The sequence below is a fragment of the Rhipicephalus microplus genome, chromosome 1, assembly GCF_043290135.1.
Source record: "Rhipicephalus microplus isolate Deutch F79 chromosome 1, USDA_Rmic, whole genome shotgun sequence".
NCBI classification, from domain to species: domain Eukaryota; kingdom Metazoa; phylum Arthropoda; class Arachnida; order Ixodida; family Ixodidae; genus Rhipicephalus; species Rhipicephalus microplus.
Window position 1 is genome coordinate 245,226,004 of NC_134700.1, and position 16,006 is coordinate 245,242,009.

Here is a 16,006-nt window from a genome sequence, read left to right on the forward strand (position 1 = left end):
TAACACCGAGAGCGCGATAACGATGTCGTACTACGTTTTTCGTAACATGCGGACATGCGAATATGTGCCCGAGGGCGGGTACGTGCCATTGGTATGCGAGTATGTGCCACAGGTTACGCACCACGACCATGGGAGACGCACAAGCCACGCCATAAGGAGCTTTGCCCCTTAACAAAATTGCGCACTTCAGAAACAAAGTTCGTTTATGTTTGACTAGCTTGGCACACACCCTCAGAGCTCTTAGCACGCGATGCACGACATATCATCCACGAACTGGTAGGAGCCCACCTTAAGAGCCAAAGTTATTGTATGCAATAAACAAGGCAGATAATTATGATCATAAGCACGACAGGAATGAAACAGGCCTCTTTCGTTGAACAGCTTTCACGCAGTAGGCATCCTCACATCGTAAAGGCCGAAAACAAGCCCGAGTCACATCAGTGACGAATTCTGGCTGTGCGGTCTGTAGAAGTATCTCTTGAAGGTTTCGACCATCCACGTTAGAAATCACCTGAGATATCCCTCTCATCATCATCGTCATCATCATCATCATCATCATAATCATAATCATCATCATCAAGATCGCCAAGCTCAAGGCAAAGGCCTCTCTCACGCATGTTCTTCCAATCGACCCTGTCCTGTACATGCTGCTACTCCCGCAAACATCCTAAAGAAGCCCTGAAACACTTTTTTTAGTTATCATGGAATAGACTCACTAATCACTAAAAAAGCCCATTTCCTCAAGAATTTAACGCTGCAAAAAGTTTAAGAATCCGTCCAGTATGAGCAGAATTTTGGCAGATTTGTCGCACGCTGCAATCGCACTCTCTCTTCTCTCGTACCGGCGAAAGAGCTCACAACTAAGCAGGGAGGGATGACAGGGGCAAGCCGTATGCTGAAATTTGGGTGCATGTTAAAGAACCTCAGGTGGTCGAAATTTCCGGAGCCCTCCACTATGGCGTCTCTCATAATCACATGGTGGTTTTTGGACGTTAAACTACACTCACCAATCAAGTTGAGGCCCCTATCACCCCTTATAAGGCTCAACTTTTCTCTGACGTCACACTGTGCAATGAAGGATATATACTGTACACAATGCGGAAATCGGAACAAAAAGCGGTCCGAAACCTGTTGCGACAGACATTAACAACTGCGTGACGATTGAAGTGCGACTAGGTGAGGAGGGGACAAATATTGAAAGCAAAAAAAAATAATGGCCTGTTAATTTTCGATAGTTTTATATTACTTGTTACAAAAACATTTCTAAATTGCTTTAAGAAAACTTTAGTCATTTGTAGGTGGTTGAGCGCCCGATTTCGTTCGTTTTGTTTCAGAAACAGCGGGCATATACAGGCAGTCTGGTAACATGAGCCAATGGTTTTCCCTGGAGCGTCTGTTTAGTTTGGCGTGTTCTTTGATTCGGCTCATTGCCAAACTAAGGCGGCATTTCCCACTTTTCGGTGGCAGTTCAGTGCGTACCTTCAGTAGTTTACTAATTTTTTTATTCGCTGTTTACTGGTGTGGCGTTTCAGAGCTCAACTTGAATGTGTCAAGAGCCGCTCCTGTCACTGCTGACTGCTTTCGCTGGTGACGGTGAACACGACATGCTAAGCAACGAGACTCTGTACTATACGGCTGCAAAAGCTATATTTTCAAAGCTGTGGTCTTGCTGCAAGTGGTTTTCGACGATTGTGCAACGGGAGTTTTTGAACTGCTGTGCTCTTGTGTTAGTGAACAGTTGTCTCACCATTGCCTCTGCGAAGTCTCTTGTGCATAATATGAGTACGTAACTTGGCTAATAAAAGAACTTTGCTTCCACAATCTTTGTTTGCTTCTTTTTTCTCTTGCATGCAATTAGCTAGACACAATTAGGGTGCAACAAAATTGTGTATTATTAACAGCACGTAAAAGGTCAGTAGTTAAAAAACTTTTCCGTTTCGCGCCATGTAGGGCAAATTCGGGACGTCGCTACCGCTTCCGATTACAACGTCACAATTTATTTTTTTCATTTTCTCTTCGTTCTTAGTTGTCCCTTCCTCACGTAGATGGCGATAGTGGCAATGAGCCGCGCACTACAGTATCCAAGGGCTTCCGTAGAAATTACGCTACCCATTTGCTGTACGTTTACATTAGAATCTCTTGAGCTGAAGCTTCCCTTGATGCGTTGGTTTTCCCGCAATGCATGCCAAAAAAGCAGCTAAATACGTTCAGACCCTTACCACGCCTGATACGGCTCAACATTTCTCTGACGGCACACCGTGCAACGAACGGTATACTGTACGTTTATAATAGTCTCCCGAGCTGGAACTTCCCCTGATCTGTTGGCTTTCCCACAATGCATGTCAAAAGGTAGCCGAAAACGTTAAGGCCCTTATCATTCCTGATAAGGCTCAACTTTTGTCTGACGTCACACCGTGCAACGAAATATATACTTTACGTTTATATTAAAGCATCCCGAGCTGTACCTTCCCCTCATCTGCTGGTTTTTCCACAATGCATGTCAAAAAGTAGCCGAAAAAGTTGAGGTCCTTATCACCCCTGATAAGGCTCAAACTTTGTCTGACGTCACACCGTGCAACGAAGGTTATATTCTACGTTTATATTAAAGCCTCCCGAGCTGTAGCTTCCCCTCATCTGCTGGCTTTTCCGCAATGCATGTCAAAAAACAGCCGAAAAAGTTGAGGCCCTTATCACCCTTGATAAGGCTCAAACTTTGTCTGACGTCACACCGTGCAACGAAGGATATACTGTACGTCTAAATTAAAGTCTCCCGAGCTGAATATTTCCCTGCTTGTTGGCTTTTCCGCAATGCATGTCAAAAAAGTAGCCGAAAAAGTTGAGGCCCTTATCACCCCTGATAAGGTTCAACTTTTTGTCTGACGTCACACTTTGAAGCGGTGGACCTAATATGGTATCTTTTCGTTTCACATGTCAGAAATGGCCAAAAAAAGTCTGATGACGTCAGACAAAAGTTGAGCCTTAGGGGCGATAAGAGCCCCAACTTTTTCGACTGCTTTTCAACATACATTGCGGGAAAATAAATGCATCAGGGGAAGCTTCAGCTCGGGATGCTTCAATATAAACGCACAGTATATCCTCCATTGAAAGTTGTGACGTCAGACAAAACTTTAGCCTTATCAAGGATGATAAGAGCCCCAACTCTTTCGACTAATTTTCGACATGAACTGCGGGAAAGCCATAACGTCCGGGGAGCTTCTGCTCGGGAGCCTCCTACGCGCACAGGAGGTCCGTCTTTGTACGGTTGACGTCACACTAAAGTTGAGCCGCTATCACAGAGTTTCTTACAATAAATGTCACGCCTATTAATCACCTCCAACCTTTAGTTTGTAACCTTGGGACATCTCCTGCTTATTTACCTGCACTGCATCACCCGTTCTTTTACTCGACTAATAAAGATTGATTGATGACTTTATTTACTTACACTACTCGAAAAGAAGACTGTGAGCGGAGCTTCTACATACGTCGATAGTACGGAAGCCGCCTCAATTATTAAAGGTGTCCGTCCATCTATACATCTCTCTGCCACGTACAACAAATCGCGCTGAACAAACATATATAGAAAACAGAATAAAACGTGTCGGCTGCGTTGAGTTATTAAAACTACTGGCTCACGCTACAAACGCGAATGCCTTAACCACTTGGCTAAAAACCCAGGCATGCACAGCGTCGCTATCTCTGAACCTTGTGAATGCTCCATGAAGAACTTTGCGTATCAAATGAAAAAAAATGCAAGGTTGCACTAAGTTTCAAACCTAGGGCTCCACGCTCTAAAGACGAGTGTTTTACCCACTGGGCTAAAGACCGAGGCTTTGAGGACGTGTATGTCTTTCAACCTCATTAATGCGCTAAAGATAAGTAGACGTATAAAATTAAAGAAAACTTGGAGACTGTGCCGAGTTTCGATACCACGGTGCCACACTCCAATGTTGAGTGTCTCAGCCACTAGTTTAAAAAAATTGCCCGCAGCTTCCCTCGGGGGAACACTGAGGAGGATGCGGAGCATATAATTGGTTAACGGGGTGTTAAAGTGCGACCTACTTGGGTCGATGGCTAAATTGGTTAACGTGGTTGTGAAATGGGGTGTTAAATTGCGACTTACTTGGGTCGATGGCTAAATTGGTTAACGTGGTTGTAGGAGGGGGTGTTAAATGAGTTAACACGTACACACGTATGCGAAAGGGCGCCGCTGGTCGAAGGGACGTCGATCATTGTGTTTGTGGATTCGTTGGCATTCATTTCACGGCGACTTCGGACGTCGACGCGCCGTACAAACCAACGGACGAGCGGCAACTGAGCGAGCGAGCGCCGACCTTGAGTATATATACAGCGCGACGGCGCATGCGCTGTCAGCTGTCGAATGTTCTCGAAGGAGAAGCGCGCGCGCGGCACAGATGGCGACGGCGCGACGGTGCATGCGCTGTCAGCTGTCGAATGTTCTCGAAGGAGAAGCGCGTGCGGCACAGATGGTGGGCGACGGCGCATGCGCGCGCGTCAGCTGTCGAATGTTCGAGAAGCGGTGCGGACGGCGCACTACAAGGCGCGAGTATAAGATGCTTCCGCATCTAAAAGCACACTTGCGGAAAATTGGCTGACCTACTTTCAGCGAATATATTGTCACGTGCTTTTCGAAAAGAAAGACAATAACAGTTGTGCATGTGCCATGAAGTACAACGAAATGGATGAAAAAGAAGAACTCGTTTTGCGCGTTCTATTAAAAGAACCTACCTGCTTCTGGCGTCTCAGTTTCTGCCGCAAGACCTCTGTTTCGACGTCGTCACACTGGTGGAGCTGCTGGAGCCTACAACCTGATGCAGGACAGTCTTGCTGGGACCCGTTCATCTAGTCCAGAGACTCAGCCCCTCGTCACGACTCCAGTGCATCGATTCAGCCGGCGCCTACTAGGCCTAAGTCCAGAGTCCGCACCTGTTCCGCCTCTTTCCAGCATGGCAGCTCCTACGACATCCACGGTTATCCCGCCATCGCAGACCGCTCTTCCCTCGCAGGTAACGCTTGAACATCCTCGCGTTCCTGAAGTTTTCCGTGGGGAAGAGTACGAGGATGTCGAGGACTGGCTCGAACAGTTCGAACGGGTCGCTGTATCCAACCACTGGAGCGAACAGCACAAACTTGGCCGTGCATATTTCGCACATGAAGATAGCGCTCGCACGTGGTATGAGAACCGCGAGGCTACATTCCAATCTTGGGAAGACTTCCGTCGAAAGCTCCTCGCTACATTTTTGAACTCGGACCGACGGGATCGCGCACAGCAAGTGATTGAGGCACGTGTGCAAAAACCCAATGAAACAGCCGCCATGTACGCAGAGGGTATGATCCGTCTGTTTCGACGAGCTGACCCTGAAATGCCCGAGTCGAAGAAGGTGCGTCACCTAATGCAGGGTGTTAAAGAACAAGTGTTTGCGGGCCTCGTACGAAATCCACCTACAACTGTAGATGAATTCATAAAAGAGGCAACAGTCATCGAGCGTGCACTGCAACAACGACGCCGACACTTTGACCGCCTGCAGAACCACACGGCAGTAAGTGCTGCAGCTCAGAACACTGCCGTATGCGAAAGTTCCCTGCGACAAATGATTAGAGAAATACTGCGTGAGGAACTTCGGGCCCTCTGCGTGCCCCGTGCCCAACCGCCAGTCGCATCTGTTGCCGAAATCGTCCGCCAGGAGTTGAGGCAAGCCATTACACCACCCGCGCCAAATCCTGAGCCACACCCAGCGAGCTACGCTGATGTGGTCCGTCGTCCTCCACCGACATTTGTGGCGACGCCCTTCCAGCCACGACCCACTGCCGTACCTTGGTGGCAACGAGATTCTACGAGACGACCACCAGTTCGCCGAACTGACTTGTGGCGCATGGCCGACCGTCGACCTATTTGCTACCGCTGCGGAGAACCTGGTCACATTGCCCGCTATTGCCGTCACGGCGATTCTGGGTTCGGGAACTTTTCTCGTCCCGCTTCTTTCCGCTCCGAAGATCGTCGTGCCCACGATGCCGATCAACTATCGCCTGCTCAAGCAACCCCACCGCGTCGCTGGCGATCTCCATCACCTGCGCGTCACCGTGACTTCCCTCAGAGCTACGCGGACGTCACCAGAGGCCGTTCGCCAAGCCCGCGCCGGGGAAACTAACTGATGCGACCTCGGGGGGCAAGGTTGCCAATCGTCGACACACTGAAAAGTTCCCCCAATCATCGCAAGAAGGTATGACGACAACGACGATGAATACGACGACGAATAATAATGCTGATGAAGTTGTACGTGCCGATCTGAGCGTTCTCATTGACGGACATCACGTTACAGCACTGGTCGACACTGGCGCCGACTTCTCCATCATGCGACAAGAGCTCGCCGACCGCCTCAGAAAGGTCAAGACTCCGTGGACAGGGCCGCACATAAGGAGTGCTGGTGGTCAGCTGATGACACCCACGGGTAAATGCACCACAAGACTTCGCATCGGAGATTCTAGCTTCGTGGCCACTTTCGTCCTGTTGCCAGACTGCTGTAAAGAGTTAATTTTGGGCATGGATTTTCTTCAAGATCATGGCGCTGTTATCAACATCCCTAAACGTATGGTGACGTTTTGCGCTCATCCTTATGCCGACAACAGCAGTGAAGAACCGCGCGGCCGTTTGCGAATAGCCGACGATGTGACACTCCCACCGAGATCCTGCTGCCTTGTGTCGGTGTCCAGTGGGTGTCCTTGCTATAAAGATGTTATAGCGGAGCAAATAGTCACTCTTTTGTTCACGCAAGGCATTTCCATCGCGAGGGCCGTCCTGGCGCTTACTGGTGGACAGGCAGAAGTGCTCCTCACAAACTTCAGCAACGAGCGCCGTCGAATCCAGAAGGGTACCGCAATTGCCTACTACGACGATGTAGACCAAGCCGGGGATTGTTTTACCTTGCAACCAGATGACGCGGCTGTCCCTGCCTCGACAACTTTGTCGGTGGACATCTGCTCTACGCTACCGCCCTCTGATAGGAAGCGCCTGCTTGAACTTATACAACAATTCGAAGACTGCTTTTCGCGTACGTCAAAGGTACAGCAAACACCATTGACCAAGCACCGCATCATTACTGAAGACAACACGCGACCGGTTCGGCAAAACCCCTACCGTGTGTCTCCGAAAGAGCGCGAGGAGATTCAGAAGCAAGTACACAAGATGCTCGCGGATGACGTCATACAACCTTCGAAAAGTCCTTGGGCGTCCCCCGTGGTTTTGGTCAAGAAAAAAGACGGCAGCTTGCGCTTCTGTATTGATTATCGCAAGTTGAACCAAGTCACGAAGAAAGACGTCTATCCACTGCCCCGCATAGACGATTCACTCGATCGGCTGCGTCATGCGCGCTATTTCTCTTCAATGGACCTCCGAAGCGGCTACTGGCAGATAGAAGTCGACGAGAGAGATCGTGAAAAAACGGCCTTCGTGACGCCCGATGGTCTATACGAATTTAAGGTGCTTCCTTTTGGTTTGTGCTTGGCGCCAGCCACTTTTCAGCGTCTCATGGACACCGTACTATCAGGCCTGAAGTGGCAAACATGCTTGGTCTATCTGGACGATGTTATTGTATTCTCAGCAACATTCGAGGAACATCTCAGCCGTTTATTCACCGTCCTTCAAGCCATACGTTCGGCCGGCCTTACTTTAAAACCGGAAAAATGTCATTTTGGTTTTAACGAACTCAGCTTCCTAGGCCACGTCGTCAGTCACGAGGGTGTTCGACCTGACCCGGCCAAAATAGACGCCGTAGCGCAATTTCCTGCACCATGCGACAAAAAGGCCGTGAGACGCTTTTTAGGGTTGTGTGCCTATTACCGGCGATTTATTGAGGACTTTTCGTCTATTGCGGCGCCATTGACACGACTCACACGTGAGGACGTCCCCTTCTTTTGGGGTGAACAACAGCAAATGGCGTTCAATGAACTACGACAACGCCTGCAAACACCTCCAGTCCTCGCGCACTTCGACCAGGAAGCCCCTACAGCACTTCACACTGACGCCAGCAATGTAGGTCTGGGTGCCGTTCTGGTGCAGTGGCAAGACGGCTGTGAAAGAGTAATAGCCTACGCCAGCAGAACTCTCTCTCGCACGGAGGAGAACTACTCGACTACCGAGAAGGAGTGTCTCGCCGTGGTGTGGGCAGTCATCAAATTTCGTCCATATTTGTACGGCCGCTCCTTCAAGGTTGTTAGCGACCATCACTCTTTGTGCTGGCTCACCAACCTTAAAGATCCATCTGGCCGTTTGGCGCGCTGGAGCCTAAGACTTCAAGAGTTCGACATGACCATCGTCTATAAATCTGGGAAGCGGCACACCGACGCCGACTGTCTCTCACGGTCGCCAGTGGAGACTGTCGCTCGTGATGACGAAAACATCGACGCGGCATTCTTGGGAGTCGTCAACACGGCCACTATTGCACTGGAGCAGCGCAGTGACCCCGAGCTGTTACCACTCATTGAATATTTAGAAGGACGCCGTAAAGATGTGCCGCGGTTATTTGCCAGAGGACTGCCATCTTTTTGCTTGCGAAACGATGTTCTCTATAAAAAAAACTTCTCACCAACCGGCAACCCGCACTTGCTCGTCGTGCCTGCCTCTCTTCGAAAAGAAATAATGGAAGCGTGCCATGATGAAGCAACTTCTGGTCATCTAGGCTACACCCGAACATTGTGCCGACTGCGATGCAAGTACTACTGGCCAAAGTTACCCGCTGATGTTAACCATCACGTGCGAACTTGCACCGACTGCCAAAGACGCAAAGCACCTCCTAGCAAGCCAGCCGGTCTTTTACATCCAGTCCTAGCACCAGCGAAGCCGTTCACCCAGATTGGAATGGATTTCCTGGGCCCCTTTCCAACTTCCACAACAGGTAACAGATGGATAATCGTGGCCACCGATTACCTCTCCCGTTATGCGGAGACTAAAGCTATGCAGCGCGGCACAGCAGCAGAGGCCGCTCAGTTCTTCATCGAAAACATCGTCCTTCGGCATGGCGCTCCGACAGCAGTGATCACAGACAGAGGACCTGCCTTCACCGCAGAACTTTTGGAGTCGGTTCTCAGACTCAGCGGTACAGCTCACCGGAGAACAACTGCTTACCATCCGCAGACAAACGGACTGACAGAGCGCCTCAATAGGACCCTCACAGACATGATCAGCATGTACGTTGACACGGAACATAAAAACTGGGATCAGATATTGCCGTACGTGACCTTTGCCTATAATACCGCTCGACAAGAAACCACTGGAATGACGCCGTTCAGTCTGATCTATGGTCGCGAAGTCACGACAACGTTGGACGCCATGTTGCCGCATGAGTGTGACGACATCCATGTGGACGCCGAAGAGTTCACTCAGCGCGCCGAGGAAGCCAGACAGCTCGCGCGTGTGCGCATCTGTCATCAACAGCATCAAGATGCACAACGGTACGACCCCCGACACAAGTTTATTAGCTACACACCAGGCGACAAGGTCTGGGTCTGGATTCCGATACGTCGACGTTGACTGTCGGAAAAACTTCTAAGACGATACTTTGGCCCATACAGCGTCACGCGACGCTTGAACGACGTGAACTATGAAGTTGTTCCCGACACTGACTGTAGTTCTAAGCGTCGAAATCATTTACCCGAAGTCGTACACGTCGTCCGTATGAAACCGTATTTATCCAGTTGACGCGACCACTTCATACGCCTGGTAGAGCGCCTAGGTTGCGCATCGGGACGATGCCTCTTTCGGAGGGAGGCAAATGTCACGTGCTTTTCGAAAAGAAAGACAATAACAGTTGTGCATGTGCCATGAAGTACAACGAAATGGATGAAAAAGAAGAACTCGTTTTGCGCGTTCTATTAAAATAACCTACCTGCTTCTGGCGTCTCAGTTTCTGCCGCAAGACCTCTGTTTCGACGTCGTGACAATATTTTACCATGGGAGCCAATTTTTCGCCATAGATTTCCGATTCAGTATGGTAGCACAATGACCGAAGTCCTAGCTTGATTAACCTCCCTGCCTCTCTTCTTCGTTGATCTATCTTTTTTCCATATTAAGAAAAAAATAAGAGTACGTAGACGAAATTTGAATTTCTTCGTGTGTTCATGCTACGAATGTGTGGCTGTCATTTCTACCTTTCATAAGCCTTCACTACTTTGCGGGATTACGCAGAACTCAATCACTTTAGCAAGGCTCACCGATAACCACATCGATTAAGAAATTAGCACCCTTGGGTAGCTTCGCAACGCACTGTTCCACGTGAACATTTTGATATGAAGTTTCAAATGCCCAAGCCATCTCTAAATAGAATACTTTCAATCGGGGTCGGGTGTTACCTGTGTGATGAGTACCCAGGGTCAGACTCGTTAGAAACTTCTTTTTCTGTCGCAGAATTGCTCGTCGTGGAATTCGAGCAAACAAGCGACCCTCCAGTTTCACAAGGGTACAAGAATAATGACAACAGCAACAAACATGTCATAATTCTTCAAACATGTGTATCTTGATCAGGAGAAAGTGAATAACTTTATTACAATAGGCCATGGAACAATAACATCGCGACCTCATGTAATGACCTTGATCTTGACACAAATATTTGCATATTCTGTTCTTCACTTTGCGAGCACAGTTGCCGTGGGTTTTTTTTTTCATATATGCCACGAAATACCATTGCGCTATTGTTTTTACTATAAAACCGTCGCAACCAACCACTTATGGCGGACACAGAATCATCGCTCAGTTTAATTGGTTGCATATCTTCATTTGTTGTGGAATTTGTGACACTAACAAAGCCTTCACGATTATCGTTAAGACTATCGTGAATAAAACACAACGTGATTCAAGCACGCCGTTCAGACTTACAGAACGTGACTTGGACTGTTGCTCATTTTTAACTTTATTTACGTTTGGCGCAAGTATGGTGGTGTTTCGGTATATCCCGTCGTATCACAGCTTAGATCATGTCGCCAACATGGCAGCGATGACTAGACTTGTCGAATATCACATGATGCGTATATACAGAGTTGTACCTCTACCACTATCAACTGCGTGCCAGCCAAAGCCCGCACCAGATCACGTGACTTCAAGGGCTCACAGTATGGGCATCGGCTGACACTTTGCAAAGAAGACGACGAAGGAACGAGGTAAATCAGACACTTGTTTTGCCTGTTTCGCGAGTACTGTACAAGCATCTTCTAACGTGCTCCAGTCCGATTGCAAGTGATCTCTACCAGTTTCAGCGCAGTGCTTCGTCACAGTGCTCATTAGTTAATCTTTTTCTGAGGCCTGCAATTTCAAATGCGTCCGTTTACGTATTCATGGAACGCGCAGCAAGGGTATAGAGTTTATCTTAACGATGCTTGCGAAGCAGCCGTATGACGTGGTCACACGTCTATCTGTGGACAGGGAAATAGGGGAGTCCAACCAGCATCGCTGTAGAGAAGTAGAACTCGTTGTTAAAACGCAGGAAGTTTAAATAAACAGACCAGCACTCTACGACAAGCGCGCGACGTAGTTTACCACGAACTCCGCTGGAAGAGATGAACGTCAGTTCTTTGAAACGTTTCCTGCTGGGCTCGGTGTTTACCGAAGCGTGACTTACAATTCTGTGTGGTAAAGTACACACGCTTCACAGGTAATACAGACTAGATGCAATGTTTTTCGCATGAGTGTCCATAGATGATGTATTCTTTTCTGTTCAATGCGAGAAATAGTTCGCGAGAGGTTCGTGTAAACAAGAGTGCGAACGGGTGTTTCAAGGCAAGGGCCACGGCATGCCACTGAAGTCCACCGGCCCACCAAGTCCACTTCCAGCAAGCTCATGATGACCCTCATGGCCACATCATCGTTTCCTTCACTGTTGCTCCGATTTCCGGTTGTCAGGATGTTCCCACTCACGAATCTGTTCACCAGGTCCAGATCTAGGATGAAGAAGCAGAACGTAAAACTACAGGCAAGATATTTTACTGAGGTAAAAAATTGGCAGATCCCACGTACAGTGGTAATCCATGATATGCGAAGCACGAATGAGAAAGGTTGATATGTCACTCTAAAATCATCACAGCGTTACGAGGTGGAGGTAAATGATGCCGTACATGACTTCCGTGTCATGATTATTGTGTTTGGATGTGTAGTTTACCTTCGTCATCTATTCACGTCACGTGATATCAAATTTAGTATATGTGGAGCTAGCGAAACGACCGCGAGCACGCAATGAGTATGGTATGTTGTCATGTTCTTACGTGACCCGTGTGTCAGGATTATCATGTTTGCACCAGTCATATATTTTCGTCATCCATTGACGTCACGTAACATCCAATTTGGTATATGTGGCGCTAGCAAAACGGCTGCGGGCGCATCGTGAAGGGCCCCATATGCTCCAATGTAGCGTTGACGCGCGCGCACGCTGGGCACAGCGACGCTACGTTAGCAAAACGCAACCACTCTATAATCTGACGCGAGGCACTACCGATGCGACCAGCGTCCGTCGACGCGACCCGACGGCAACCAGCGCGAAATACGACACGCTGCATTTCCCAGACAACACTGTGTCTCCCTCTTTTCGTGACAAAGGGACGCCGGACGTGCTGAAACGCGCGTCCGGCGTTCGCCTGCTAGTATAGGACAGGAGCGGTGTCTGACGTGGCAACGCCGGGGTAGACCCGACAAAATGAACGCCGGTCAGCACGCACACCGCGTCACGTCGAAATGTATTGGCACCTTGACTGTGGCATGTATCATGTTCTCACATGACACCCATCTCATGATTAGCATGTTTGCGTCATTCACATACCTCGTAATTCATTGACGTCACTTAATACCAAATTTGGCATATGTAAAGCTAGCGAAACGCCCGCGAGCGTATAATGAGTGTGGCATGTAATTATGTTGTTACATGACACGCATGCCGTGGTTATCATGTTTGTATGTGTCAGTTACCTATGTAGTTCGTTCGAGTCGCGTAATACTGAGTTTGGTACAAGTGAAGCTATCGAAACGGCCACGAGCGAATCATGAGCGTAGCATGTAGTCATGTTGTTACATGACACGCATGCCGTGGTTATCATGTTTGCACCAGTCATATACCGTAATACCAGATTTGGTATATGTGACGCTAGCGAAACGCCCGCGAGCGCATCATGAGCTTGGCGTTATAGTCATGTTGTTACATGACACGCATGTCATGATTTTCATGTTGGGGTCTGTCACTTGTGTTCGCAATGCAATTATGTGATACCATACCAGCTTTGCAACATGCCATGTGAACGAAACCACTGCAAGAGTTTCAAGACCATGAAAGATAAATCATGGCATTCATGACATCCATGTCATGATTTTCATGACTAGTCAAATATGTTCTTCATACAGTCATCTTTTGCCATATCAAGTTTGGTATCGATGCCTTTTTTCGGAACGGCCAGGAGAGCTAAAAGTCATAGGTGGCTAGATAGACAGACAGACAGACACACACCTACACACATCAGACAGACAGACAGACAGACAAACACACACACACACACATCAGACAGACAGACAGACAGACAGACAGACAGACATTAGACAGACAGACACACACATGAGACAGACAGACATACACACACACATACACACATCAGACAGACAGACAGACCCGCAGACAGACACACAGACACACAGACGGACAGACAGACACACAGACACACAGACGGACGGACGGACGGACGGACGGACGGACGGATGGATGGATGGATGGATGGACGGACGGACGGACGGACGGACGGACGGATGGCTGGATGGATGGATGGGTGAATGGATGGATGGATGGATGGATGGATGGATGGATGGATGGATGGATGGATGGATGGATGGATGGATGGATGGATGGATGGATGGATGGATGGATGGATGGATGGATGGATACGTTCAATGTCGCCGAAAATCACTATGACATGCTTCGCATATAAAAAATAGTGAAAGAGGCGTTATTTTCTGCAACAATGCTGGAGTTACTCTTCGACTGGGAGAGTGTTTGCAGCAATACGAGGGCGAGGTTATCTAAGGGAAAGCTTGAGTGGAACTCACTTTTTGTCTATGAAAAGAAACTTCCCGTCGGCCGCGTGCCTAGATACGAACTGTACCGCCTCGGCATCAAGTGCGGTCCTTGTGACGGAGCTGCTGGCATGATCTCCGTGCACCCTGCCCACGGCCACTAAGCAGCTCAGGTTGCACCTGGAAAACAACGTGCAGAGTTTATTTCGAGGCACCCCGACTAAGAGACCCCCGAGGTGTCAACGTAGCGTATATCCGACAGAAGGAGCTCCCACACAGAATCTTCAAAAGAACTTGAAGTACTGAGATTTAGTTACACGTTAACAAACCATCACTCGAGAAATGTGACGCAATGCAGACGCCCTTCTCACACACTACCTGCAAACTGTGCCTCGTACTCTAGTTACAAATTCCAAACTTTGAGGCAAATGCAATACCGTTGTTTAGCTCTGCACAGTTTAAATTGAGTGTTAAACGCCGCAACTAACCTTAATTTTATTTCTTCGACGCTGCAAGAAGCGAAATCAGCATATGCAGTCTGCGATGATCACGCCATGATATCCTCGTCCTTGTAATGAACATATTCGTATCCCAAAGGCGAGTGGATGGCTCGTTAAGGAATATCGGGAATAACTTTGAACTTATCTGCCGATGACTAGCCCAAGTGAAACTCGTAAGTACCGGTGAATAATAATGCCTGAAAAGAGACTCTGGGGAGGAGAGATCACCAGCAAGATCTGCAACACCACCACCGTCATCATCGACGCTTTTGGCTTATTTCTAGTGCAAGTCTGGTGAGTGCGATTTCTTCATCTTTCTTTCCCGTTTTCTGAAAACTTCTCCAAACAGGGTAATACGAACAGGCCCAGTTCAGTTCTATGAGACCTCGTCTCTTTCTCACTGCCTATACTTCCCCAAAATGCCTTTCTCAACTTTCTGGAGTGTAGTGGGGGGAGGAGGGTGACCAGAGCAATGTCATTCATACCTGCCATCTGCCCCCGCTCCCCCCTGTTTTGTAAATTATTGGAGGGTAGAAGGAGAGTGCGTCTTCTTGCAAGTGGCATCTTTACTATGTACGAAGTTACGTATCCAATCTGACAGTTTACAACAAAAAGAAAAGAAAAATGATGTACTCATGATGATTGGCCTTGCGTGAACTGATGACTAGGACAAATAGAGAAACAAGTACGAGCGCTACCATACCAACTAGCCCACGCCGCTACCCTTCTAAGTTATAATGCGCTTGCGTAGTCTCCGAACCCTTCGCAGTCGTCCGCTGGGGCGTCTTCGTACAAACTGAGCTTGGCGAGTGCCCACGACTTGAGGTAGCCGGTGCAGTGGATGACCGAGCATCGGCTGTCGAAGCTGTGCGACTTTCAGTGTCACTGGCCTCCCGTCGCGGTGTCGGCCTCCTCCTTGAGGGTCGCCTACGCCTTGCATTTCATCCGACAGAAGAAGAAGCGACGAGCACTAGGACACAGCCTGCTCTGCCACTCTGGAAATTCCCCTTCCAGCGGCAGCATCGCTGCGTGAACCGGGGCAAATGGGTCGCGAGTAATGGCGAATACATAGGTCAGTAGAAATTGTGCAGCTAACTTGAACTCACTCATGAAACATATCTGGTGCTCTGGACTCACTCGAACCCAGGCTCACCAACGTTTTTCTGAGCCTGACTCACTCGGACTCAAACTCACCAAATTATTACTCACCCGCACTGACTCAGGCTGAGGCTCATGGCTCGACCTTAGTCTCAGTGAGTCAACTCATGAGTGAGTTCACCGACCTAAGCATAGGGCAGAAGACTAAACTTACGTTGAAAAAGGACAATGTCGGTTTACCCGTACAGATCCTAGAAGAGTGTCCTTGTGTCAGGATGAAGCCTCCTAAGAGCTGATATGCAAGGTTCTACGTTCTGAGCTGTACCGCCAAGTGCGTCTCTGCCAGCAAGTTCTGTTC

The 16,006-nt window shown here is 48.6% G+C and overlaps 1 protein-coding gene and 1 long non-coding RNA gene across 2 annotated transcripts in view; both read right to left on the reverse strand.

Moving 5' to 3' along the window:
• LOC119185613 (uncharacterized) overlaps positions 1-16,006 on the reverse strand; it is a 603,714-nt gene that overhangs the window by 387,025 nt on the left and 200,683 nt on the right. The window lies entirely within an intron of this gene.
• Positions 14,090-16,006, reverse strand: part of LOC142814173 (uncharacterized) — a 78,544-nt gene continuing 76,627 nt past the window's right edge. Inside the window, exon 3 of the long non-coding RNA XR_012894834.1 lies at positions 14,090-14,230. This is a non-coding gene — a long non-coding RNA (uncharacterized LOC142814173). The remainder of the gene's footprint in view (positions 14,231-16,006) is intronic.